The sequence below is a fragment of the Molothrus ater genome, chromosome 2 (genome assembly GCF_012460135.2).
Source record: "Molothrus ater isolate BHLD 08-10-18 breed brown headed cowbird chromosome 2, BPBGC_Mater_1.1, whole genome shotgun sequence".
NCBI classification, from domain to species: Eukaryota; Metazoa; Chordata; class Aves; order Passeriformes; family Icteridae; genus Molothrus; species Molothrus ater.
The window spans coordinates 38,582,517-38,607,912 of NC_050479.2; the positions used below are offsets into that span (position 1 = coordinate 38,582,517).

General features: G+C 36.0%; 1 protein-coding gene across 3 annotated transcripts in view; it reads left to right on the forward strand.

Annotated features, from left to right (window-relative positions):
- FGF14 (fibroblast growth factor 14) overlaps positions 1–25,396 on the forward strand; it is a 381,292-nt gene that overhangs the window by 214,640 nt on the left and 141,256 nt on the right. The window contains exon 2 of one of the 3 annotated variants that reach the window (XM_036390911.2): positions 7,136–7,175. The exons of the other annotated variants lie outside the window; for them this stretch is intronic. The gene's annotated coding sequence lies outside the window, so the exon portion shown is untranslated. The remainder of the gene's footprint in view (positions 1–7,135; positions 7,176–25,396) is intronic. 3 annotated transcript variants of the gene reach the window in all.

A 25,396-nucleotide genomic window follows, 5' to 3' on the forward strand; every position in this document is an offset into this window, starting at 1 on the left:
ATTTGTCATTGTGCACAATGTGTTGGACACATAAGAATAATTGCTGATGCAGGTTAGGTACCACTCAACAGCTGTCTGATCTGCAGACTGGACAAAATGCCAGCTCTGGATTCAAGCTGTTACAGACCAACATAATGTGTTCTTATTGCTTCAGCACATAATATACTTTAAAGACAAAGTAAGCTAGCAACGTACTGAGGGGACATAATCAACATTTCTACAGCTGTTATTGGTCAACTTAGCTCTTATTCTAGTGCTTGGGAAGAGTTACAAGTTAAAAAACAGCCCAGTTCTTACATGTTAGAGTGAATTATCAAAGCATACAGAAAGACCTCAGTATTCAAATGCAATTCTACAACCTTCAGCATTTAATTGTGTGTCTAAACACATAAATGTATTTTTATAGGTTCTAAAGCTATTTTTGGCAGTCAATGTGCTAGTGAGATCTACAGGAAACTGAGATTTTTAGAAAGATGTTGAGGTGCAATTTATTTCTCTGCTCTCTACTTACTGTGTGGATGTTTCTTTCATGTATTTCTTCTTTTTGAGACTAATTATAGTTTCTTAAAATCTATTTACAGCTCTTTTAAATGTCTGCTTCCCTCATCTGCTAATTGTCTTCTATTTTAGTTTCTTCTGAGTTAGTCTCCCCCTGACACACACAGGCATGCACACACACATGCACACTATTCTGTTATTCTGTTGTCTCCAATTCTTTTCTCTCCTCCAAATGTAAGTCCTCACTCTGCTTATATGGGAGTTCAGCTTGCGTAGCTTGGAGTAAGACTTTCTCCTCCAGGTTGGGTATCTTGTCATTAACATTGCTGACTTTCATGTAAAACCAACATGTACAAACATTTATCTTCTCATCACATGTTCCTGCTTTTCTGTTTTATAGCAGCCTTTGCATCTTTTCTCTAGAAGATTTTCTCTTATCTTTCATGATGACCATTGTATATTGTTCACAGAAATTTGGGGTGGTATTATAATTATTTTATCAGATTCACATTTAGATTGCTGATTTACATTGGAAAGCTAATCATTTATTGCATATCCTCAAACACACAAAAAAGTATGTTTCTATTGCCAGAAAGTCAAAATATCACAAGTGTTTCTATCTTGATGTGGAATCAAAAACTCAAGTAATCTTTCCAAATAAATGATGGACAAAGAGCCACAGCTGAACAACTTTGCACAAAGATTGTACAGTTAGACATGTTACAAAACAATATAAAAATTGTATAGTTGGACATGTTACTTGTACTGTAGTAGTACCACAAAGGCCTAGTCCCAGGTCAGAAATGCACTGTGTGCTGCAGAACCAAGCAAAGTGGTTGGTGCTCTAACTTCCATACAACTGGGGAATGACATCCTTCCTTGAAGCAGCATCTCTCTTAAATAGATCAGTGCAGGAAATATAATGGAGCTTAGTTGCAATATGGTGTTATTCTAGTATTTACTGTATGAGCCTAGTAGAACAATTTTTATTTCTTTTCTGAGTTTCTGGTTTTCCTTCAGTTCCCATGACCATGTCCCATAAGATCTGCATTTAACTGCAGTGCTTACATCCTAGAAGTTTATGCTATCTTTTCTTCCAATCTTGCATGTAATTTTCTTCATGTAAAAATAGCTTTTTTAACAAAAAACATGATATTATGAAACCCTAATTGTTTATGAAGCAAACTTGGGAGAGCAAAAGGTGCTCATTTATAAATGAAATTAACTCATTTAATTATATGGCTGCATTTTTACAGCTGGTATTTGCTTGACACATTGCCTGTCCACAGTGCAGTGAGTGATTAACTGTGGTGACTAGACAATAATTATTATTTATATTGCAATTTTTGAGCTGTTATGTGCATGCAGGGTAACTTTGGTTGTTCTATGCGGGCTGTTGAGCCAGAGGAGGTTAGTTACCTTTCAAAAAAAAAAAAGAAATGTCTACAGTTCATTGTAAGCTCCAATATGTGCATTATAGTGAGCTAATGAGTATACAAGCCTAACTGGCCTGCACATTAAATCCCATTCTAGAATCTATTAACCCTTATTTTCACTGTAAAGATAACAAAAAATGAAAAGACTCTGGAGAAACACAGTATGTGGTCTCATGAAGCCCATTTAAAATGTGTCTGAAAAATGTCTGGCCTCTTTGATACAAATCTACATTTAGTAGATTTATATTTTTAGATTTATATTTTTTTTACTTTCTGAGTAACATTCTTATAGGAGTAAAGGCCTGAAAAACAAACTCCATATTCTCATCTAGTATGTATTTTCTCCCTTTTTTCCTTCCTTTCTTACAGAAGGAAAAATATCTAAGGTGTCTTTCCAACATCTAAAATGCTGCTATTGTGCGGTGATTGAACTCTATGCTCATCTTCCAGAGATAGGTGAACCTTAACCAAAGACATTTTCTGTCCTATTTTTCACACTTATCTTAATTTAATTTCATATGTTGCTTCTTACTTTGGCCCACAAAATAACTTTCCTCACAACAAGCATGATAGCTCCACCAATTTGAAATGAGGAAACAAAGAAAATTGAATAGTGGGAGGTGGAAACAATTCAGTTGCACTCTATACTAGCCCACTGGCTCTCTTAACACTTGGGCTTTGAGCTGAAGGCTTTGGCTTTCAAAAAACAACAGGGTGCTCAGGCATGAGGTGTATCTCTTCTTGTACATGCCTCAAAGGTACCTGAGGGGGAAAAACGTATTCAAACTTTTGTCAACACTATTTGCTCATGTGTCACAGGTTGTCTGTCTCTTGCAGTAGTGTGGAAATCACTTTGTTCTATCTGTGAGCGCTGCATGTCGCCACAGAAATATCCAATATCACTGACATCCTGGCAGAGTGGTCAGTTGGTAGGAGCTGTCTCATTTCCTCATTCTTCTCCTTAGTGTTCCAGGGTTCACTGGTTAGTTTTTTTGGTAATTTTTTCCTTTTTGTTTTCTACTTTTAAAAATCTTTCCTCCTCCTTTCCCAAACAGACTATCAAGGAAAACAGAAGTTCCAGTATTTGAATGCTATTTTCAGATGTATGTCTTCTGGTAATGCTCATGCTAAAATTCAGGCTGCAGATATAACTGAGCACAGCGTCTTTTCAGATTTCTGAGAGAAATTTCAATTTTTGCTTTTTCTTTTTTTTTTTCTTTTTTTTTTCCATGAAATCCTTGGGTCTTTTCCTTTGTATTTCCTCCCCCTCCAAGTATTCTGGCAGCTGAGGTGTTCTTTACAATCAGTATAACTGTCCTTCATCTTCTCTGCCCAAAAGGTGGTCTTTTTGTAACTGTTCTTATTATTTAGTCATTCTCTTTTTAAAATAGGCATTCACTTCAAACTCTTTATTCTGTGCACATTCACCACTTGCTAAACAGAGCGTGTCCCACCTAGAAAAGACTGTCCCTCCTACAGAAATAGATTCCTTGCTTTTTCTGTCTGTACTGCCTGCTTCTGATCCAGCATTGTGGCTGGTGCTGTGCGGACCAGTGGGACCTGTTCTTCAAATAATTAGATTTACACAGATAAAAATAACTTTACCAAAAAACCCAATTGCTTTGCAGATTGGTAGGGGAACTTACAAATGGGATAGTTTTCTTCTGAGGGAAAAAAAAATAATCTTTTCACAGATTTCTAGGTGAATTTTCAAAACTCTTTAGGTTATGATATTTAGTACCAAAAAATAGCCAATTCAGACTTTGAGTACAGTTTTTCAGCAGGTATTTCCAATGTTATATCTTTTGTATGAGGAAATCACTGCAACCAATGAAACTTCTGCAACTTCAGCAACGCTGCTTAAGATCAAGCATTTTTTCTGAAGGAGAAAGAAGAAATTATGTATTATATATTATTAATATATATAATATATATTATATATATTATATATTATATATACTATATATATTAATATATTAAATATTTATTATATATTATACAAAAGAAATTATGTATTTCATGTTAGTTAAAATATGTTTAATTGAAATCAACGTTTTGATGATTTTCGCTAAAGTACAAATTTGGCACTGTAGGAATTGCTTAAATATTTTTTGGCGAGCTTTTCATTCCAAAGGGTCTTCCCAATACCACAAGTGAACAACATCTCTTAATGTGCTCTCTGTCGTCATGGCCATTAACATCTTTATGGTGAGAAAATCATATGTGTTATTTGGAATGAGGATGACTAAGTGCAGAGTTTACGGGCCTAAGAGCATTATGCTCATATTACCAGCTCTGTGCTGTGAGATTTGGGCCTCCTTGGGTACTCTGGGCAGGCTTTACTCCAATTAATCTGAACAGGCAGCGTGTGTCTGACAGCAAACTGCATATAAAGATGATGCAGTCTGACTGCTGGGTCTACGAAGATTATTGCTGCTGAATAAAAAGTGTTTGAAGGAGCAAAGCTTTAACTCCCAAGGGAAATCCAAGCCTGCTGTCTTCTGTCTTCAGTGGCTGATGTGTATAAGCTGGACTTGACTGGAACTCCAGAAGCCTGTAGGGTCAAAACAGCTTCCACAGACATAAAGTCAGAAGAGCAACCCCATGCTTTGGGTTCCATTCCAACTCCTTATTTGAATTTCTGCCTTTCTTCTCTGGAAAAAAAATTCTGTAGGTAGCAGGGCAGAAGTGTTGTGTTCTCTGGATCTGCATAGCAATCTATATAATCATAGAATCACGGAGTAATAGAATAGTTTGGGTTGGAAGGGAGATTAAAGATTCTTTAGTTCCAACACCCCTGCCACAGGCAGAAACACCTTCTGCTAGACCAGGTTACTCAAAGCCTCATCCAGCTTGCCTTGAACACTGCCTGGAATGAGGCACCTACAAATTCTCTGGGCAGCTCATCCCAGCACCTCACCACTCTCACAGTGAAAAATTTCTTCCTAACATGAAATTTAAACCTGCTGGTTTTCAGTTTAAAGGTATTTCCTTTGTTTGCCTGCCCTTGTGAAAAGATCATTTGAGCATGGTTGATGGTTCTGGTTCAGGTAAAGCAGACATGAGTGGCAGATTTGGGCAGCCAGAAATTGCTGGGTATTGCAGTGGCTCTATCATTTGCCTGCTACTTGGAGCATCTATAGGACCCAGTTTCCCTTGTATTCCCTAACCCAGTGGATCATCTGGTAGTGCTGCATTCTTTTGTTCTCTTGTGACCTGTAGCTCTTCAGTTTTCTTGGCTGTCATCAACAAGTATCTTCTCTTTGCTACATGGAAATAGAAGTTTACAGATTATTTTGTAGCTACCATAAGGCAAATATGTAATTTATTTTGCTTTCTAGTTTAATTCCTCTTTTTTCCAAGAATGGCAGTACATTTCTGTTTTCTCACAGTTTCTCTGATTCTAAGTTAATTAATTTTTTTTAAATTGGGTTATTTATCTTCAGCCAGCCTCAAGGTTTTCTTCTGTTGGATTTACTATTGAGAAGAACCAGCTTATGTTGTCTTGGATTTTGCTTCTTCCATCATACTGCTGTTCCCTCTTGCTCTGTCTACCCCATGTGACTTAATTATATTGTTCTAAAGGAGATTTCATAAGGAGCTGAGGAATTTTAATTTTTTATGTTCAAACCTTTGCATCTTGTGTAGGTAAAATTTTTATAAAGGTCATTTAAGAAAAAGATCAGTCTCTAAAGTTTGCAAGCTTCCCAGTACTGTAACATTTCAAAGTGTACAGCTTAACTATATTCCAGTTTCTATGGCTTGGTGAACAAACTGTTACTGCTATGGGAAGTGATATAGAAGAATGGTTTCTGATTTTCTTGAAACCAGGTAATTTATGATCCAGAACTAGCAGTTAGAAGATGCATTTATTTAACATGTCAGGAAACTTCCTTTCTAATGCTTGTCCTGTTGTAATATTTGACCAGTGATTGCATGAATATCTAATCTGTCCTCTCCTCCTCTCTTGGCTTTGTTGCCTACTTAAATGTGTATAAAAGCAGTGCCATAACCTGCTGCAGAAATGAACGTATTTCAAAAAATATTCTTTCAATCTCCTTGAACTTACCTACAATTCTGGTAATAATTGCATCCTATTTGTCTTATAGTTGCAGCATTAGTTTCTCTTTACATTTTTAAGCATTGACACTGTTTTACATCTGTTGAGATCTCTTATTTTAGGACCGTTTTGTTATCGAGTAATCTCTGATTGGGTGTTAATTCCTCCTTCCAGTAAGATCATCAAAAACCTCTTTTTAATGCTCAAGAAATTTCTGTGCCTGCTGTATTCAAGATGCAACTTTGGCAGTAAGCAAGGATATTCCTTATTTCAAAATATGGATATTCCAAGTGTTCAACATAAAAAAGTTTCTTTGAGCCCTATAATTTCCTTCTACACAAACAGTCACTGGAGTCAGAATTCATTATTTTTCTGAACTAAATGAGATACAGATGAGCTGTATGTGTTTTTCTCCTTAAGTTTTCAGCATTACACATTAACTGCTTTACCTCTTGGTCACTTAAGAGCCATCAGATGTCCTTGTATCACCCCTGACCTAGATCACACTCATTTGAAGAAGAGGTCTGTTTCATTCCATGAGAAAGAAAGCTTTTAGAAATGCTAGAAATAAGCAGTGCTATGAAGATACTCAATTGGGTACAGAAAAATCTTTGGTATGTACCTGCTCATAAGTAGCCCACTGGAAGCATTTCAGTCTTCGAGACCAAGGACTGAAGTAGCAGTATTTGTTATATGCAAAGCTGAGATTCAATCATTTGATCAAGACTTGGTGCTTAAGACATAATTTAATTGAAGAATTCTTCAGGCTGGCAATTTAGACAGTCCTGTCTCCCAGTTTCATTTCTTACCACTTCTGCTTGTTGTATGGAATCTTGTTTTATAGGATGGGAGGAGACAGAAATTAAAAAGGTCTAAATTACATACTAGTAATTGTCTTTGTCATAGTCTTGTTTTCTGCCATCCTATCTTCCTCCCTCTTTCCCCTTTTTTATATTATGCTTTCTGCATAATAGAATATTTCCTTATTCTAATTTTTTTTTTCTTTTTTTTTTTTTATGGACTGCAAAGGGGAGAAAGGGTGGAAGTTTTCTGTATGTAATACCCCTGTGATTGACAGTCTTTTTGCCTCCTGCTTCCTAGTAGGTAGATAACGCTTGCTGTATGGGATCTTGTTTTGTAGGGTGGAAGAAGAGGGAGGACTACAACAAACACAAATAGTGGTATGTAATTTTCCCTTTCTCCTTTGTCTCTCCCTACCTACCAGTCTTAGCAGAATTTTCTCAATCACATGATGATACGTTGTACTGCTATTTGCTGCTTTTTTTAAAAACACATCTTCCCAGTTTTTGTTAGTTAAGTGCCTGCAGTGTTTTAAGAAAGAATGCCAATGAAATATTACATACAACACAAAGGTAGTGAATCAGATTGTGCTTACTCTTGGACACAAATTGGCTGAACTTAAACTGACCAGGTTCTAAGTCTTCTAGTCATCCAGTATCTTCAAAAAGATTTAACAGGCTACTGTACTTGGGGATTTTGGAGAAAACAGCTGTGATGGGGAAAGAGTAATCATCCTATTTAAACTAAGATGAGCTACATGTATAGACTGTGCTATCTTTTTGAAAAACTTATGCTATAGAGATGATAGAGAACTGCCTGATTTTCTGGTTCAAGCTTCATGAAAATGTTGTAAACTTAAATTCTATTTGCGGAATCTTTGAATGACACATTGTGATGGTACTCAGCTAGGCATAATACGGATTATCTAGAGGTAAACAAGTCCTTTTTGTAAAACAAGATTGCTATTAGGCAGAGAAATTGTATTGTTTCTATTTCTACACTTTAAAAAGTACTGTGTTGTGTAGTGTTTGAACATTTCACTCAAAAATGGAGAAGGTATTAAAAAGTCATTGTCATTTGATGTAGGTTTTTATGAGATTTTTTCTGTCATAAAGTTCTAATTTCTTCCCTCTTGTTAAAAAGGTATAAGCTGCTTATCAGAGAGATACATAAAACATCAGAGCTGTAGCAAAAAAAAAAAATATGGGGAAAATGCTTTATTGAATTTAGTAATCAAAAGGAATAGAGAAAAGCAAATGATGTGTCAAAAACTTGTTTCAAGGAAGATACAATCTTCACTAGACCAATTTTTCTTTGCATTGTTCTGGATTGTTGGTTCACTATTGACTGAGAAGGAACATGCCTTCTCAGTGAATCATTCCTAGTTTCTATGACACCCCTAAGATCTGCACAGTACAGCTACAGCAAAAACAAGTCATATTTTCAAGGTCTGAATAGCTGTGATAATTAGGAAACAAGAGCTGCATTTGTATTCACCGTGATGGTCGGAAAGCTTTTCCATTTCAGTTGAAAACAAGAACAGAACACAGTAAATTCTCAACAGCATAGTGCACTTCTCTTGGTAACAGTACATAAGGGATCAGATCCTGTACATTAACTGATCTGCACAGATCGTGTGTCAAAAAACTAAATGGAAAAGGTAAAATAAATTTTATCTGTCTGATACTTAGTAAAACAGAATTTTTTTTTTTCTGTGAGAAAAACATGTTATAGTGGATTACTTTAATCCTCAGCATGTTATTGTTTATGGCCTGACCCAACGCCTGTGATCAAGGTAATTCTTTTCTTTCTACTGTGAAAATAGAAATAAAGGGATTTTGTGTGATCTCTCTCTGCTTGGTCCATTTAAGAGGAATGTAGTGGGTTGACCCTGGATGGATACTGGGCACCCACCGAACCCTCTCAGTCACTCCCCTCCACAACTGGACAGGGGAGAGAAAGTATTATAAGAGATTCATGGGTTGAGTTTAGAACCAGGAGACATCATTCTTCAAATACCATCACAGGCAAAACAGACTTGGAGATAATAATTGAATTTATTACTAACAAAATCATAGCAGGATAATGAAAAGTAAGCAGTGGTGGGAGATGGGGAATGGGAGTTATGGTCAGTTCATCACACGTTGTTCCTGCCGCTGCTCAGGGAGGGGAGTCCTTACCCTGCTCCAGCGTGGGACTCCTCCCACAAGAAGCCATTCTCCACAAACTTCTTCAACACAACTTCATCCCACAGCCAACAGTTCTCCATGAACTGCTCTAATGTGGATCACTCTTCCATAGGGTGCAGTCTTTCAGGAAAAGGCTGCCTCATCATGGGGCACAGAATCACAAGTCCTAGCAGGAAACTTGTTCCAACATGGGCTACTCTCTCCATGGATCTGCAGGTCCCAGATGGGAGCCTGCTCCAGCATGGGCTTCTCATGAGTTCACAGCCTCGTCTCAGGCATCCACCTGCTACAGTGTGGGCTCCCCCACAGGCTGCAGGTGGATTTCTGCACTCCCATTGACAACCATGGGCTGCAGGATCACAGCTGCCTCACCATGGCGTTCACCCTGAGCTGCAGGGGAATTTCAGCTCCAGCACCTGGAGCACCTCCTCCCTTTCCTTCTTCGCTGACCTTGGTGTTTGCAGGGCTGTTCCTCTCCTTCTCTCTTCTCAGAGAGCAATTACATCTGGACAATACTTTTTTCCCCTTCTTAAATACTTTATCACTGAGGCATTACTATCATTCCTGATGGGCTCAGCCTTGGCCAGCAGTGGGTCCATCCTGGAGCCAGCTGGCATTGGCTCTGCTGGACGTGGGGAAAACTTCTGGCAGCTCCTTACAGAAGCCACCCCTGTGTTTCCCAGCTACTAAAACCTGGCCACACAAACCCAATGCAAGGAAATTCAGACTTTCAGTGGAGAGATTCTTCCCAGACAAGTTGACATTGTCAACGTGGAGCAAAACTACTCCATCATGATGGAAAATGAATCCCCAAAGTATATTTCAATTAAATAATAACTGTATATTGTGGAAAAATATGAAATAAGATGATAAAGAACTAATTAAGATCTAGAGGTTTTGTACCATTGGTATTTTGAAAAAAAAGTTAATTGCTTTTATTCTGAGGTTTATAACATTATCATTAATTTTCAGGATTACTTTATTGCCTAGACATGACACATATTGAATAGAGCTGTCTGTTTGATAGAAAATGCATGGGCTACTAAGATGTCAACAATAATGGCACTTTAAAAGTTTCAAAAGGATTAATAATTACTGTCAATTAAGTTCTGTTTGAGCTGGGTGCAGAAGGCTTGGGTTTCTTCCTTTTTTTTTTAATGGGATTGTGATTCATCTACGTAATTCAAAAAATCATCTGTCCATGCAGACTAAAATGTTGTTCATTTTAATTTCAAGAGTTTTTCTTGGCCTAGAGTGGAGGGGCCACCACCTCCAGGTTATACTGGTGTACATAATATCTTTATCTTGGCATGTGGATGAATGATATTGTAATGGGAACAGGTGTGGAGCAGTCATTCTTGTACTACTTGCAGTGAAGAGGAACAGTGGTACTTGGGGACTTGTAGAGAGTCCTTGGTAACTCTGCATCACCTAGAAATCTGTGCTAGCAGCAAAGAAACCAGTATCCATTTTTTCTGATTTATAAATGAAAAATATATGTTGCAGCATGTCAGTCTTCTATTTGCTGTTTTCTGCATAAAAATTTTTGCAACAATGCTCCTAATGTGGTGAATTAGTTATATATTTTGCTAAGAATAAAAACCCTTTTTAAGCAACGCGTTCCTATGGGCATAAATAAATACTTAGTAGCAGTTGTGTGGGTGTATTTTGTACAATTTGCTAGATTCTCATAATTTTTCCGTTATAAGTAATGAAATAGAGCTCTTAAGAATACTGAAGGGTATGTTTTGAGACTGAATACTTACAGTATGAAGTTCATTTTGAAAAGAAATTCTAGTTCTTCAGTCATCTTGAATTTTTACAGTGTAAATTAGAAAGGTGTCATGGTTTGAATTGCATCAGTACCTGAAAACTGCTGTTCTGGTATAACAAATCAGATTAATAGGAGTCCTATGCTGATGTCTATTTAGCTGCTGATATATACTTTTGTCTGGTTTTCTTTGACCATAGCTTAAAATTTTCTTGCCTTATGCTAAATATATTATGTTTATTTTATAATTTGATTGTTACCTTTAAAATAATTTTTGGCCCACTGCTTCAGACATTTTAGTTTAAAATTACTATAACAAGTTTGTAAATATGCCCATCCACTTTTTGCCTGCCTTTTTCAAGCTATTTATAATTCTCATTAGCAGTAGTAAGAGAAGAGATTTCTCTTATTAAACTCTGAGATGGGATTCTGAAGATACTGTGGAGAGAAAATTGTTAGTCATGGACTTGGTGTCCAAACAAAATTGACATCAGACAAAAAGAAGAAGCAGGCTTCTTATGCTACTACTTCCCAAGAAAGAGAATTAGCAGAATATTAGTTTTCCTGGCTTTGAGGCAAGCCTGTAGTGCGTGGGGAAGCAAACTCAAACCATTTTATGATTCTCTCAATCTATGAAATTAACTCCAGTCTAATTCTGCTAATAAAAATAAAAATAATTTTTAAACATTTATATTCATGCTACTGCTTCCTTCATATTCCAGCACTGCTGTCTTTTGTGAAGCTGTGTCTGACCTGCCCACCAGTGCTGGAGATGACTGACAAACAGATTTATGATTCAGCTTAGCTTTCTTTATCCTCACTAAGGTACAGGGCTGCTTTTTCATGCTCAATAGAGAGAGATTGGCCCTACCAGAAGCTGATCCTTCCTAACAATCTGAGCAGAGTTAGATGCTTGTCTTAACAGCATTCTTATGGCTCGAGTGTCGTAAATTATCATTTCACAAATCCATTCAAGAAATATGTAGCTCCAAGAGTTCTGCTGGTTTTGTTCATGTAACTTTTAGATAATTTCTTCTGCCTGTGTAAATATGTGTATTAAATTTTCTCTATAAAAAGAGATTAGAAGATGCAATTTTTCTCATTTCAACAGATCACCTTTTTCCCAGAGAAAAGAACTATGCCCTTTATAATGATATGTAACACAAAGAATTAATGGTCTTCAATATAAGTTAGATTTCTTTACCTTATAAAGAAGAAAATAAAAACTTTATTCTTTTGTCTAAGGAACTCCAAGCTATCATTCTCTTTTCTGGTTAGGAAATTGGTAATGGTCTTCTTCTTAGACTATGACCTTTCTGAAGTTATCTTACATATGTTAACATCCTTTAAAAAGTGAAACTATATATTTAATAGTGAATTTCCTTCTCAGTCTTTTAAAAAATAGCTCATCTCATGTTTAATAAATTGACAGTGTATTTCTTCAAAACTGTTAAAAGAACCTTACCCAATAAATAGTCCACTGTAAAATAGGGGAAGCTTGCAGCAATGTAAAAACAACTAACCAACCAACCAACCAACCAACCAATCAAAACCAAAACACAAATGAAAACCCACCTAGATTTTGTAAAATTGCTGTTTGGGAGTTGTTTTGAGATACCAACCCTGAGAAATATTGAATCATCAAAGATAACCATACATTTAGTAATTTCTCTAAGGTAACTTACAGAGTTCTTACTGAGAAATATTAATAATTTAATATGTGCAACATAGGACTCAATATTTTGGGTTTCTTTTTCAGATTCTTTCTCAAGTTTCCACATTAAATATTCTCAGTTTTAAACATAGGTGTTCTACAAAGCTTTCAAACTTTATGGAACAGGCCTAGAATTTAAAAGTCATTGCATCTTCTCCACTCTCCCTTTGTGACCATCAATACATTTCTTCCATCAAATTTCTGGCCAAGCTACGTGTTGCTGTCTCCTCTGTTTACAAATATCAGCCTCTCATGTACTGTCAATTTTTTCTTTTTTTGCTGAAAGCATTTACTTTCAGGGCCAAAAAAACATCGCTGAGGTAGAGATTTGTCTGTATATAAGCACACATGGAAAGCAAATTTTTTTCATATGAAGAAGCCTATCTTTTATGTTCACTGCAGGGAGCAGAACAGAGCTCTCTGGTCTTATGCTCTGGACTTTGAAGGGAGAAATCAGCAGTGGCAGATGCTTGGATGAGTGATCTGGAAAAAAGACTTCATGTACACTCTTCACATATAGCAAATAACCAGATTTGCAAAATAGAAGCATGACCAAAGAAGTTTGTTATGATAAATATTTGGTAGCACTTAGATTATTTCTAAGAGTAAAATAATACTGATTTTATACTTGTGATACAGTTGTATTGTTCTCTGGATTAGAGGAGAATTCAGAAGAGTTACTGAAATGTCAAAATGTAGACATAAGGGAGGCCTATGTTTGAAAGAATTCTTGCTTCTATATTTGTCCAGACTGGATCATGGTCAGTATATACCCAGTTTTTGCCGTTCCTCTGAGTTCTTACCTTATTTATTTGGGTAAATAACTGTGATTACATTATTTCAATTTGACCCACAGAGTATGGAATGTTAAACATGCTTATGAAATGTATTGGAGTCAAATGATTTACCATGGAAACTGAGGGTTTCCCAGTCTTCATGCAATATTCTGGATCACATCTTACCAATAATGGAGTTCATTTTGCTATCTGCTTAGTATCAATGAATTTTAGTGAAGCAAAGGAGCTGAGATGGGGTATGTGGTCTTTAAAGCATGATTCAGCTTAGCTCCCTTCTTGAAAAAAATTGAAGGCTAAACATTCTCTATCAAAGGTAAAAGGACAACTGGTCAGCTTTGTAACTCAATCATTCTTCACACTGTTGCTTATCCCCTTCTTTAAGTTATCAATATCACATGACTGAATTTACAGAAGTTCTGAGTGGAACTCTGCAAAGTCAGTAAGAGCTGGGGCAGTCAGCTTTCTAAAAATAACTGGCCTGATTTTTATACTTTAGAGGAATTTTCACTCAAGCAAAAAAAATTGTCACTGCCAGATGGTGATGGAAACATTACTACAGCAAGTGAATGTTAACAAAGATGCACTCAGCAAAGCAAATTGTTGCCATAGCAACAAGATGCTAAGCATTTTCAAATAAATAAATAAATAAATAAAATTAAACAATATTATTTATATAGCACAATAGCTAAAACCCAAAAAATTTTACATTATTTTTTCCTTTTGGAAATAGAGGTATTTTTCCTGCATTTTGCTTAAGACTTTGTTACAACACTTTCTTGCTGACTAGGTGTCTTTCTTTCAACCTAAATAACCTTCTCATCTGAATTCATTTTTATTCCAGAACAAATTCTGTTATTTATTCCCTTTCCTCTCTGCATTCTTCCAATACATTTTTACAGCTAAACAGTCTATAGGATTTGCAAACACCTCTATTTGGGTTTGATAGGAGGATATGAAATGCAGCAAAATATTAGTGTTGTAAGAGATTCTCAGTGGCCTCAGCCAGTGACTGCCCTCCCACTGCGCTAGTACCACACAGAATTTCATAGAAATGTGACTAATTAAAGGGTCTCAAATTTGGTGATTTGCTCCACCAAAAGGAGGGCCAAATGAAACCTTGGAGGAGGGAAGAGTTTTCAGTGCACAAGAACGTTAATGCAGGCGTACTTTAAAAAAAGGAAATAGTAGTGATGTGTTTGTCAGGCACATGGCCAATGATAACCCCTTTAGTACTGGAGGGGTGGGCTGTGGTATTTGTGTTTTTCCTCAAAGTCTTGTAAAAGTTGTTTAAGCCACACTGAAATTTGCAGAACATTGACAAACCCCCAGTAGAGAAAGGGGAAAATGCACGTCTTCCTTTCTTAATCATCATATGCCACTTCTTTAAATGAAAATTGCAATCCACTAGATCAAGAACACAACAGGCTAAGACTAATGTGGCAGGATTGTAGAGGTAAGAGATTTTTCATCTTTAGAAATGAGAGGAAATGGAGCCTCTCTTGGCTCAGTGGAACCATTTCTTGGTGTATTTGAAAAGTGTCCTGACAAAGGCATGAAAATGTAGAGATTTGGCATGGGGTGGTTCTTGAACTGGTTTGACAATTGTTGGTTCAGGTAGGAAGTGTGGCAATTCTGTTGCTGTTGGGACCAAATAATTTTCTGTTTAATGTGTTTTCCACCAGCCTGAACATATGGAATATTGGTGTTGCTCCCATAGTTAGGCTCTCTTTCCTGCAGGACCACACTGTGTGTTGTATTGGCACCATCTGTCTCTATTTTAAATATTTAGATTAATGGTCTAACACTAATGCAATATCTCAAACTATTAATTGCTCTTGATGTGTAGAGAAAGACAAAGAAAAAATTATTTCCTCCAGAAAAACTTGCTCTAATTTGATTTTTCACTTAAAATATTTTTTAGATCAGGGCCAAATAATCTGATGCACTTGGAGCTAGCAAAGTGTTCAGACGTGAATAATCCATGAATATACATAATAAATCATACTTAATTACATTTTGATGTCTGGATAGAGTCCAGTATGTTTTGTCAAGTCTCACAGGGAAACTGCACAGGCTATTTATGCATCATTTCATAAATTGTTTCACCACCAGGCCTCATTCTGTTCTTCAGGCATGTTTTAAAGTTGACATCACTTGTTAAGACTAGCACTACTTTAGAGGAAACATGAATTTCGATATAAAAGCACCAAAGAATAATCCAATGAAGCTTCACTCCGTATATCAAAATATTCCCTCCCTTCTTGGATTTGTCTTTCCTTTCAATGTAATAAATTTAATCCATTAAGAACCTGTTGATATTTAATATGTTGCATTTGATTATCTTAAATGTAACCTCTAAGCTTCTTTATGGAAGTGCAGGTACAAAATTTGCTAATAATTTTTCATCTGTGGGATATCAGCATCATATCTCAAGTGAATGTGGTACTTGACTGTTGGAATTTGTTAGCATTTAAGAATCATAATGCGTAGTTGTCCTGAAGAATTGATTTGTCATCTGTCTGCAGTGTGCACCCACATACACATTTTTTAAAATATGTAATGCAGTTCATTAATGATATGCAAATCTATTCTGGCTTTTTTGCTTTCTCCTGTGCTTGCTTGGTCATTATTTGGGATGCAGCCTTCAAACATTTGACCTTTAATCCCTTTTCTTGTCTTCTTTGCAATAGTAAGTACCTCGTTTTCTGTGGTTGCATAAATAGGTGAAGTTAAATATTTAATTATATTCCCAGCTAGGGCAAGAGTAAAATCCAGAGGAAACAAGGCAATTAATTTTTTTAAAGAATATAAGTCATGATATATAAACACATTGCTACTTTAGCCATTTACTAAATTCATTTATCTCATGCAGAAATGTGTGAGAATATATTTGTCTTAGCCTAAAAATCAGAAATTCTTTTCAGACACTAATTGGCATGAATATTGGGTTATTATGACATGCATACTTAGTCTTGCTAAGATAATGCTTTGGGTTAGTAAAAAAATATTCTCTTCTTACACATGTAGCTTTCTTCACTGCAAGAGACAACAAATTAATTCAGTTTTATTTGTCATGCAGGCCTGAAATCCCAAACAAATTTAATAAGGTAAATCTGACTGAACCAGTATCAGGAGGGTTTTGGAAATGGATGCTAGAGCATGAAAATGGTATTTTTCTTTTTGATCATTGGCCATAAATCTGCATTGGTATTAGGTAAATATTGCTGCTGACTCCAAACTGTGTGCAGTCTTGAAAAAGATTTCTCCCCTGAAGTACTTAGACATCGTGTCATAAGTACAGCCATTTCTTGGGCTAATTACTTCCTTCAGTGGGCTCCTGATCTCCAAAAATATTTGGTTTCTTAATTGAGGCATAGCAGTCCTTATAGCTCGAGGCTCTCCTCCCTTTGCCATTGATTGATATTGGCAGAGCATTGCTGAAAGCCTCAACTGTTTATGCCATTTTCCCACAGCCAGTATTTTTGTGTCCCTCATGAAATAAATTATTTCTAACACAGTTTGATACCACATTTTTGAACCTGTTTGAAGCGAGTTTCTTTAGTTGTGCTCTGATGGAAACTTTTTGGTGTTTACACAGTATAGGTGATTTTCTGTTTGGTGTTATAAATGTGATTAAAATTATTTGTAATGAAAATTAAGTTTCATCCATCACAAATTGCCAAAGTTGGATTGCATTATCTAAAATTATTACTTAAAACCACAGTTTTACCACTTTGGAGTAAAAAAAAGTTGAAACTGGGAAAATGGTGATTGGTAATATATAGATATAAGGTATATAGATATTTGAAGGCCCTAGAAAGTATATGATCTGCATGACACTTGCATCAGCAACAGCTTTGGTGGTAACAAGGATGGTGGAAGAAGAAAGGTGAGAAAGCAGGCTTACCGTCTTTGTTGGGAGGAACTTAGACTTTTAAATAACATGGGTAGGTGCCATCAGAGTCATTTTTATAGATATTTTTAACTTCAGCAATAGATTTTAATTTGTGTTTTACCAGACAGCGTTCTCACAATTTGTTTGATAAATACCAACTGTTTAATTTCATTCGCATGGAAGATTCCGTAAAATTTACTTTTGTGAAAGGAATATAGATCATATGAATATCTATATTCATCCTGTTTCTATTAAAAAAAGAAAGAGAATTTATTTTTGTTAAATGATGAAATTTATGTGACAGCTTGTGATTTTTCTTTTATTGCGTGTGCTTTTGCTAATGAAAAAACAAGACACTGCATTGTTATTTTTGTAGTTCTGTTTTGACTGCAGTTGCTCAAATGTAACATTATCAAAGTCTTACTAAGTGGTAGAGGTTTAACCTAAAATATTTGTGCATGAAAGTAGTGCTCACTTTCTCTCAAAATATGAAACAGGAGGTGGTAGCCTGACTGCTCTGAGTTGAAAGAAAAATTATATTTGCCTTCTTGTGACATCATTGGCTTTATTTTGTGTCCTCCGGCTCATTGTAGGTACTTAAGCTTTCAAAATGTTAGAAAAGTGCATTTCCTGAAGAAAAGTGTCCCCTTGCAGTGTTCTGGGAATGCTGACTGCATCTTCATCATCATCATCCTCCTTGTTGCTCACCCCCACCATGTGTCTAACAGACAACTTTGCTCCCTTTCTTGGGATCCTGGGGACCATCCTGGGCTTGGACAGCTCTGCCAGTGTTGCTGTGACTAAAGGAGGCACTGAGCAAACCACTTAGGCACACAGTTTGTAGTTTTGGCCCAGCTAGAATTTTGACCTACTAGAATTTGAGCTGACTAGCTCTTGCAGTGTAAAGATGCATGGGAAAATCAGCCTGAAATCCCAAGTTTCAGCACTGAGTCCTGCTGGGAGTCCCTCTGTTTGCCAGGCTGACTTTGTTTATGTGTGTATCCCATCATTTTTAAGTGTGGGGCCAGATCCAAACTTTTAGGCATTTGATAGTCCAGTGTCAAAGAGCATGCAGAACTTGGATTAGTTAAAAATTTTAATAACTTAGGGTTTGGAACTAATGTCTAGTGCTTCACAAAAGACAACAGACTTCTGGTAAATGAGTCAAATATTTCCATTTGTCTTCTCTGCATGAAGTTCTTCATTACAGAGTATTTCTGCTTACATAGTTTCATTAAAATAATGCAATAATAGCTCAAGGTTGTAAACTGTTGGAAGTCTCATGAGTTTTAAAATCCCAGAGAATATAGCTATTTTTTTTCTTTACTTATTTTTTCTTCTTTCTTCATATTCTTGAAGGTTTTTCTTTTATTTCTCGGGCATTTTTGTCTTTGTTTATTTTTAAGAATTTTACTCAAAGGGAGCCAAATATATTAGACTCCACTCTTAGGCATGCACATGCCAGCATCTTCAGTTCTCTCACCCCAGTTTTCAGACAACCCAGTTGGGATTTTTTTCTATCAGTCATTCTAAAAAAGTGTCTTACATTTACATTATTCCATATCCTAGACTGTAAAAAATTATTATGAGGTCAAGATTCCAACCATATTCAAAACTTTTAAATAAAGACTTTATTCATTTCTTGCTGACCGTTAAAATTGTGTGCTTAGTGAATTAAATAGAAAAAGTTCCTCACTATCAGAGGAACAGTTTGATGCTGAGTGTTCTTTAAAATAATCTCATTTACATCAGTGACTAAATGTGGCCTTTTTTCCTGCTCAATTCAATTAAGTATTTTGAACTGAAATAATATATTTAATAGAAAAGTCATGGTAGCTGTCTTTCAAAATGCCTTTCATATTTGCAAAATAAAGGTAATACCAGAAAGATACTAGTTTCTAATATTAAAACCATATTTAGCAATTTAGAAAAGAAAGTACTAACATTTAAACTTCAAATAATTCTGAGTGTATGATGTATTTTTTATATCAGATACCTTTTTGAAAAAGTATAGAAATGCTCTGCAGTCTCATTTACTCAGTAAAGACAGAGCTACCTTAGAATATCAGGTCTCCTGCAAAGTTATCAAGTGAGGTTTGATAATCATAGAGGAAAATATCTGAATTAGTATGTTATTTCTATTGCTGTTAGTATCTTATTTCTATTTCTATTGTTTTCTCTCAGATCACTCCCTACCTAGGTGCACTGGGCAGAAGATTTAAATTTTCATTAGTTTGGTTATATGAATTTTGAGTTTTGGTAATTATCTTCAAATGTCTATATGCATGTGCATATAGTATGTATTTTACAGCAAAAAGCTTCAATTGTTCTCTAAATAATTGTATTGAAATACCAGATAGAAAACCCTTTTCAATTTGAGATTTACTGTTTTTGATTTGAAATGTCAGTGAGGATGTTTTCATTGTGCCTTTTAAAGATATTTCACTTTAAAAGTATCTGCATTTAGCCTGTACCAAGGTTTTATTTTTGCTTATAGTGCCCTCACCTGTAACTTAGGGCCAACTGCAGAACTTCAGTAGTAAAAATAGCTATTTTTTCTTTGAATCATAGCTTGTCTTGTTTTGACAGTCAGAAACAGCTAATGTGTTCCCACTGACTTGTAGTAGTTTGCAATATTACACTTGAAACATTACTGTGGTTTTTACTGTACCCTGAACACAGCTTACTTTTATGTCAAACTTCAGTTGTGTATTTCACTCTAGAATGGAACCTGCAAACCCTAATGAAGCAATTAATTCATATTTTAATTTCAAATACTGTCCTTAATTTAGTCTTTTTATCAAGTTGTGGGATACAATAGATCAAAATAGAAAGAAAGGGTAGGGGTGTAGGAGAAAAAAAACAACAGTGTAGTTGTGTTTTTCCAGCTTCTTTATTTTTCCTATTCTCACTTCTATCACTTTCCCAAGTAAAATCTCTCTTCAGAGGTCACAAGAATGATAAGCACACCTTTCATTAGCATACTTCATTTAGGCAACTTTGCAGAAACAAAGAAAACTAGGAAGAATAACCAATTAAGTCTGAATAATTTAATCTGGATTTTTTAAAATGTGAGATCATATGGAACAATTCTAATAGTGCTCATTTATATCTGAACACAGACTTAAGTGGATAGGCCTGTAGTATGTAAAACAGGCACAGTTTCCTCTTTGTCAGGTCATGTTTGGTACACAGACAAATACAGCATGGGACACTTCACTTGGCACTGTGACTCTCAGTTTGGTACACAAATGCAAGGTGATAGATGATGGAGTACAGATTTTTTTTTAATTCCAGATCTGGGTTGCAATAGCTTTTCTTTGATAGGGGAATTTGAATCCTGAGTTCCCAGGATTCCTTTTCTGGGGGAACTTTTCTCCCTACACAGTTTTTCCAGGGTATGGGTCTCTAGCACCCATAATGCCAATCAGGCTACAGAAGCTACTGGGGGCACAGTTGTGGAATGCCAGGTGACAATAAAAAAAAGTCTTTCCTTGTTCTTTTTCAAGAGGAAAATTCGTCATACAAAAAATTCAGGGTTTTGGTCTGATGAGAAATGGTGTAAGGTGAGAAGTGGTGTAATGAGGACTGAGCCTACAGATCAATCACTGGAATTAAAAAAAATCAGATTTCTGCAAAATTTGCGGACAGATTTCTTTGAGCATGTTTTCCAGTCAAGATCTGACTGTAATTTAGGGATACTCTTGACTAACTCTTTCTCTGAAGCTGAAAACTATATCCTGTAAATCAAAGATTGTTCCCTTGCATACCTGCGCATTCATTCTCTTTCCCTCCTTCACCTCTATACAAAATCACCCTTCCATTCATTTTGTTCACACTAAACTTAATATTTCACTTACAAATTTCTTCCCTGTCAGCAGTGGAGTGCATAAGCTCTTCTTGTGCCCGGTTAGACAATAAAATGTTGTGATTAAGGACAAATATCTGATCTTCATGCAGATACATTTCAGAGAGACATTTCAGGGACATGGAAGAATGGCTATGTGGATTATTATATGCATTGCTTCCTGTCTGCTGTATATATGAGTATGAATATTTACGCATGGTTACTCTTCCCATCTGATACCTCTGTGTCTTGGGCCAGGACCCCACTGTGCTGAGGCTGCTTCAAACAGTCTTTCTGTGTCTGAAAGCCAAAATTAATGGGATATGTGGGATCACAGCCAATCTAAATTTAGTTTTCACCATATGTATTCCACTGCCACAAATAATAATTTAAATTACCTCCCCCACCCCCTCTTTTTTTTTAGGTTTTTTTTTTTTTGGCTTCTATTTGTAGCTTTGTTCTGCTTCCTTGTTCTCACACATTAACATGGTACAATAGCTGGACAATAAAAAGTGAAGACATATTTTTTAAGGAATTTTCAAAGTCTTTTTTCAATTTCTTTTTCAAAAAATTTAAAGTTTTTTCAATAAATAAATAATATTTATAAACATATTTTGCTGAAATTAGGCTGTTCAAAAGATTTCTTAACATCTTCCTTATGAGCTAATTTATATAGGCAACTATTCCATTGAATATCAGTTGTTATGGCTATCTTCCTCAGTGTTCATTCCAGTCATTCTTATTTCAATTTTCAAAACATGAGGTTATTTTAAAAATTATTTATAAGCTGCTGACTACTAGTTTATGTATGATTTATTTATGAAACACTGGGAATTTGTATGAGTACATCAAAAGGGCTCAGTGATTTTTACTGTCCTGTAGCATGACTGACATTATTAACCTTGGGCAAGGATTTTGGGTTGGCCTTCCAAATTGGAGATTATCAGCCTTTGCAAGTGTTGGTGGGTAGATTGTTACCCTAAAAGCATTGCCTCAGGAGCCTGCCTTTGAAAGCCTTGGTCTCAGCTGAGAAGCTCAAAACTGGGGTGATAAACACATGACCATTTCCTAGGAAGTGAGCTTCCTGTTTATGTGATGGAAGAGTTTAGGAGTTTCTTCAGGAACTTCCTTTAAATTGCTTTAGAAATTATTGACCAGAGCAATCTGAGTGTGATTTCTGTCCAAAATACATTTTTAAAAATGAAATTAATTTTCAAGCATCCAGCATCTTTTTGCCCTACTTTTATTTATACTACTTAAGACAAATTCACTACTACTACTTTATACCAGGCTGGTGTTTGGGGTCCAGGCATTTAAAATCACACCTTTTTTGAGGAGATGCCACAAATTTTCTCATCATTGAAGCCTTTCCTTATAAAGGACAGTTATTTCACCATATGTAACTTTCGGACACAAATTTCTAATGGTTTTCATTAAACTGTGTAACGTGCCCTGATCCACCACAACAGAAAAGCAGAAACCATGTATAATGCAGTATATTATTATCCTTCTCTTATATTTCCTGTTGCACAAATAAATTTTCAAGCTTAAATAGCGAGCAGCTCTTCCCCAACTGCCTCAACAGAGATAAACATTTTTAAACACATTCAAAATAAATTTGGAGTACTGTAATTGGCAGCTATTTTGGGTCTGATCTATCAAAATCATTGACATTTTGCTATTGATTCCATGAAAAGTCACTTCATTAGTACTATCACTGTAATAAAAATAAGCACTTGCTATGAAGTGGGCTGAAATGAAAGAGGTTTTCAACATTATAACAAATAGAAATATGCAGTTTCTGTGTCTCACGCAACCCACTCATTGAATGTGCATGTTTGAAATAATTGGGGAAACAGGTCAGTGAACAATTTTACACAATCACAGAATCATGAAGGTTGGAAAAGACCTCCAAGATCATCAAGTTCAATCTCTGACTGAACCCCACCACATCAACTACACCACAGAACTAAGGGACGTGTCCAGTAGTTTCTTGAATCCTTCCAGGGATGCTGCCTCCATCACTTTCCTCGGCAGGCCATTGCAATGCTTCCTTTCAGTGCAGAAATTCTTCCTGATGTACAACCTGAACCTGCTGTGGCGCAGCTCGAGGCCATTTCTTCTTGTCCTGTCACTTGTGGCTTTGGAGAGGATGCCAAACCCCACCTTTCTACAACCTCCTATAAATTATCTGAATTCACAAGTAGGTTAATAAAGCCACTAAAGTTCATTTGCTACACAGGGAAAGCCAAGATAGGACCACAGAACCACAGATCTTTGCAGGACTTGTCCCATGGAATGACAGTTTTTGTGTCAAGTATCAGAGGTCAAATCTTAAAAGCCCTGTATTGCAGAAGTCATGACCAAGACTTGGGTCAGACTGCTCTATATTTGCTTAATATCTGAGATCTCATACAGGTTAAATCAAAATAATTTGCTTTAACATTTATTCTATAGCTTTGTGTTCTAAAGGTAACTTAGTAGCTGATCTAGTAATCACAATGCTGAACTACAGAAGAACATTTGTGAACATAATACAGTAGCCTGAAAATTCCATGTGTCCACAGCATCTCCTTTCTATCAATACAGAGAGTGTTTAAATCATTGTATATCCCTGGCATTGACTTTGATATTGCCCTAATATTTGCATGAGATACTGTCTCTTTACAAAAAAAACCTTAGGAATATTCATTAAAGTAGCTTTCCATTGATTTAAAAAAATGCAACTCAGTTATGAAGTTGTGATGGAATATTACGGTCATAGACTTCCAGTAGCAGTAACACTTCTGCTAACAGTTGCCAGACTAACTTCAGAAGTTTGGGCATGCAAGGCAACCACCTCTTACAGAGCACTAGACCTTTTAAGAAAATATACCAAGCTTTTATAAAACCATTAATCTGGGAGGACTAAGGTTCTTTGTGGTCTCACATTCATCTTCTCTGCCCTCCAGCACTGTGACTACATGGGGAGCAGGATCAGCATGAATGTCCTGCAGGGTGACCTGCTAAAACTAATGCCATTTTTTCTATTGGATGTGTGAGCTGCTTTACTCCCCTTAAAGCTGTTGGTCACTCAAAGAGGGAAGCAGTGCACTAAGGGAGCTTGAGACTAGTGGATAAATGAAAACTGCAAATGAGACTGCATTTTGTTCAGGAACTGAATATCTATCTAAATAGACACAGAGCAAGTGCAAAGAGAAATGTGCTCTTGGCTAAGACCTTTCATCACCACAGAATGACCACATCTTCTGTGACCAGGAAGTTGCATTTCTATACCTCTAATCACTTTCAAAACAAGGGATGGATCCCTATTCTTGGCTCTTTATTGCTGAGCTCTGCCTCTTCCAGAGATTCAAAGCTGAGGATAAGTTGCATAAGAGGAGAGAAGTTGTCTGAACATATTCAGTGTCTTGGTGGGAACATTCACTGACTAATCATTGACATTTCTTTTGTGCATCTTGCTGACATCGACATGGCAATTAATTTTGCTTCTACTGCACCATTATATGCAAGAAGTGAGGAATAGCTAGATGTTCCCAAATTGCCTGTCAATGTTTAATTTGTAGCTCTTGGGTTTGTTAATGGTTAAGACACCTGCTGTGAATCTTTCTCATTAAATGGCTTCTAGCACAGGCATCTGACAATATTCCTTGAATTTACACCTTTTGCTTTTAGGCTATGTCAAAAAAAGAAAAAAAAAAAGATTTGCTGGTTTTCTGCTAACTAGAATATAATCCTTTTGTATGCTAATATATTAAATTCTTCATTCAGATAAAATTTTGTTTGAACCAGAGAAACATCACCTTTCCACAGCAACAGGGGAATAATGTCAAAAGACAATTCCTTCTGCTTCCAAAAATATTGTACATATTTATCTTAGGATATTCAAAATAGTGGCTGATATTGCAAACTTTTTATAGGCAGCATGGAGAGTTGAGATTTTCACAAATGACCAGCAAACGAGATCCCTTGATTTTTGTTATCTAATTTAAAATTAGTTTTAAAGCCATGTCAACTCCACCTGTAATAGGTTGCAGAGTTGTCACCCCTGAGCACTAGGTTACTTTCAAGCTTTTTTCTTTTAATTCTTGTTTGTTTAACTAAAATGAATATAGTCAATTTTTTCATGTGGCTTTTAAACATGAAATTTTACTGGCATTTGAGTGCAAAGGCAGTATCTCTGTCAAGCAAAAAAAAAAAAATTTGTGCATAAAATTTGTTTTACCTGTAGTTCCTTGTCTCTACTAACAAAATAAAATTTTACTTCTTTTCTTCAGTAGTGCTATAAGCTACTCTGGAATTGTTTGTATTTGTTAACTTGGTATTTACAGCCACAGCCTTTTCTGGAGGTTGGGCTCAGAACTTTCTTTGCTATGTTAAACATTAGA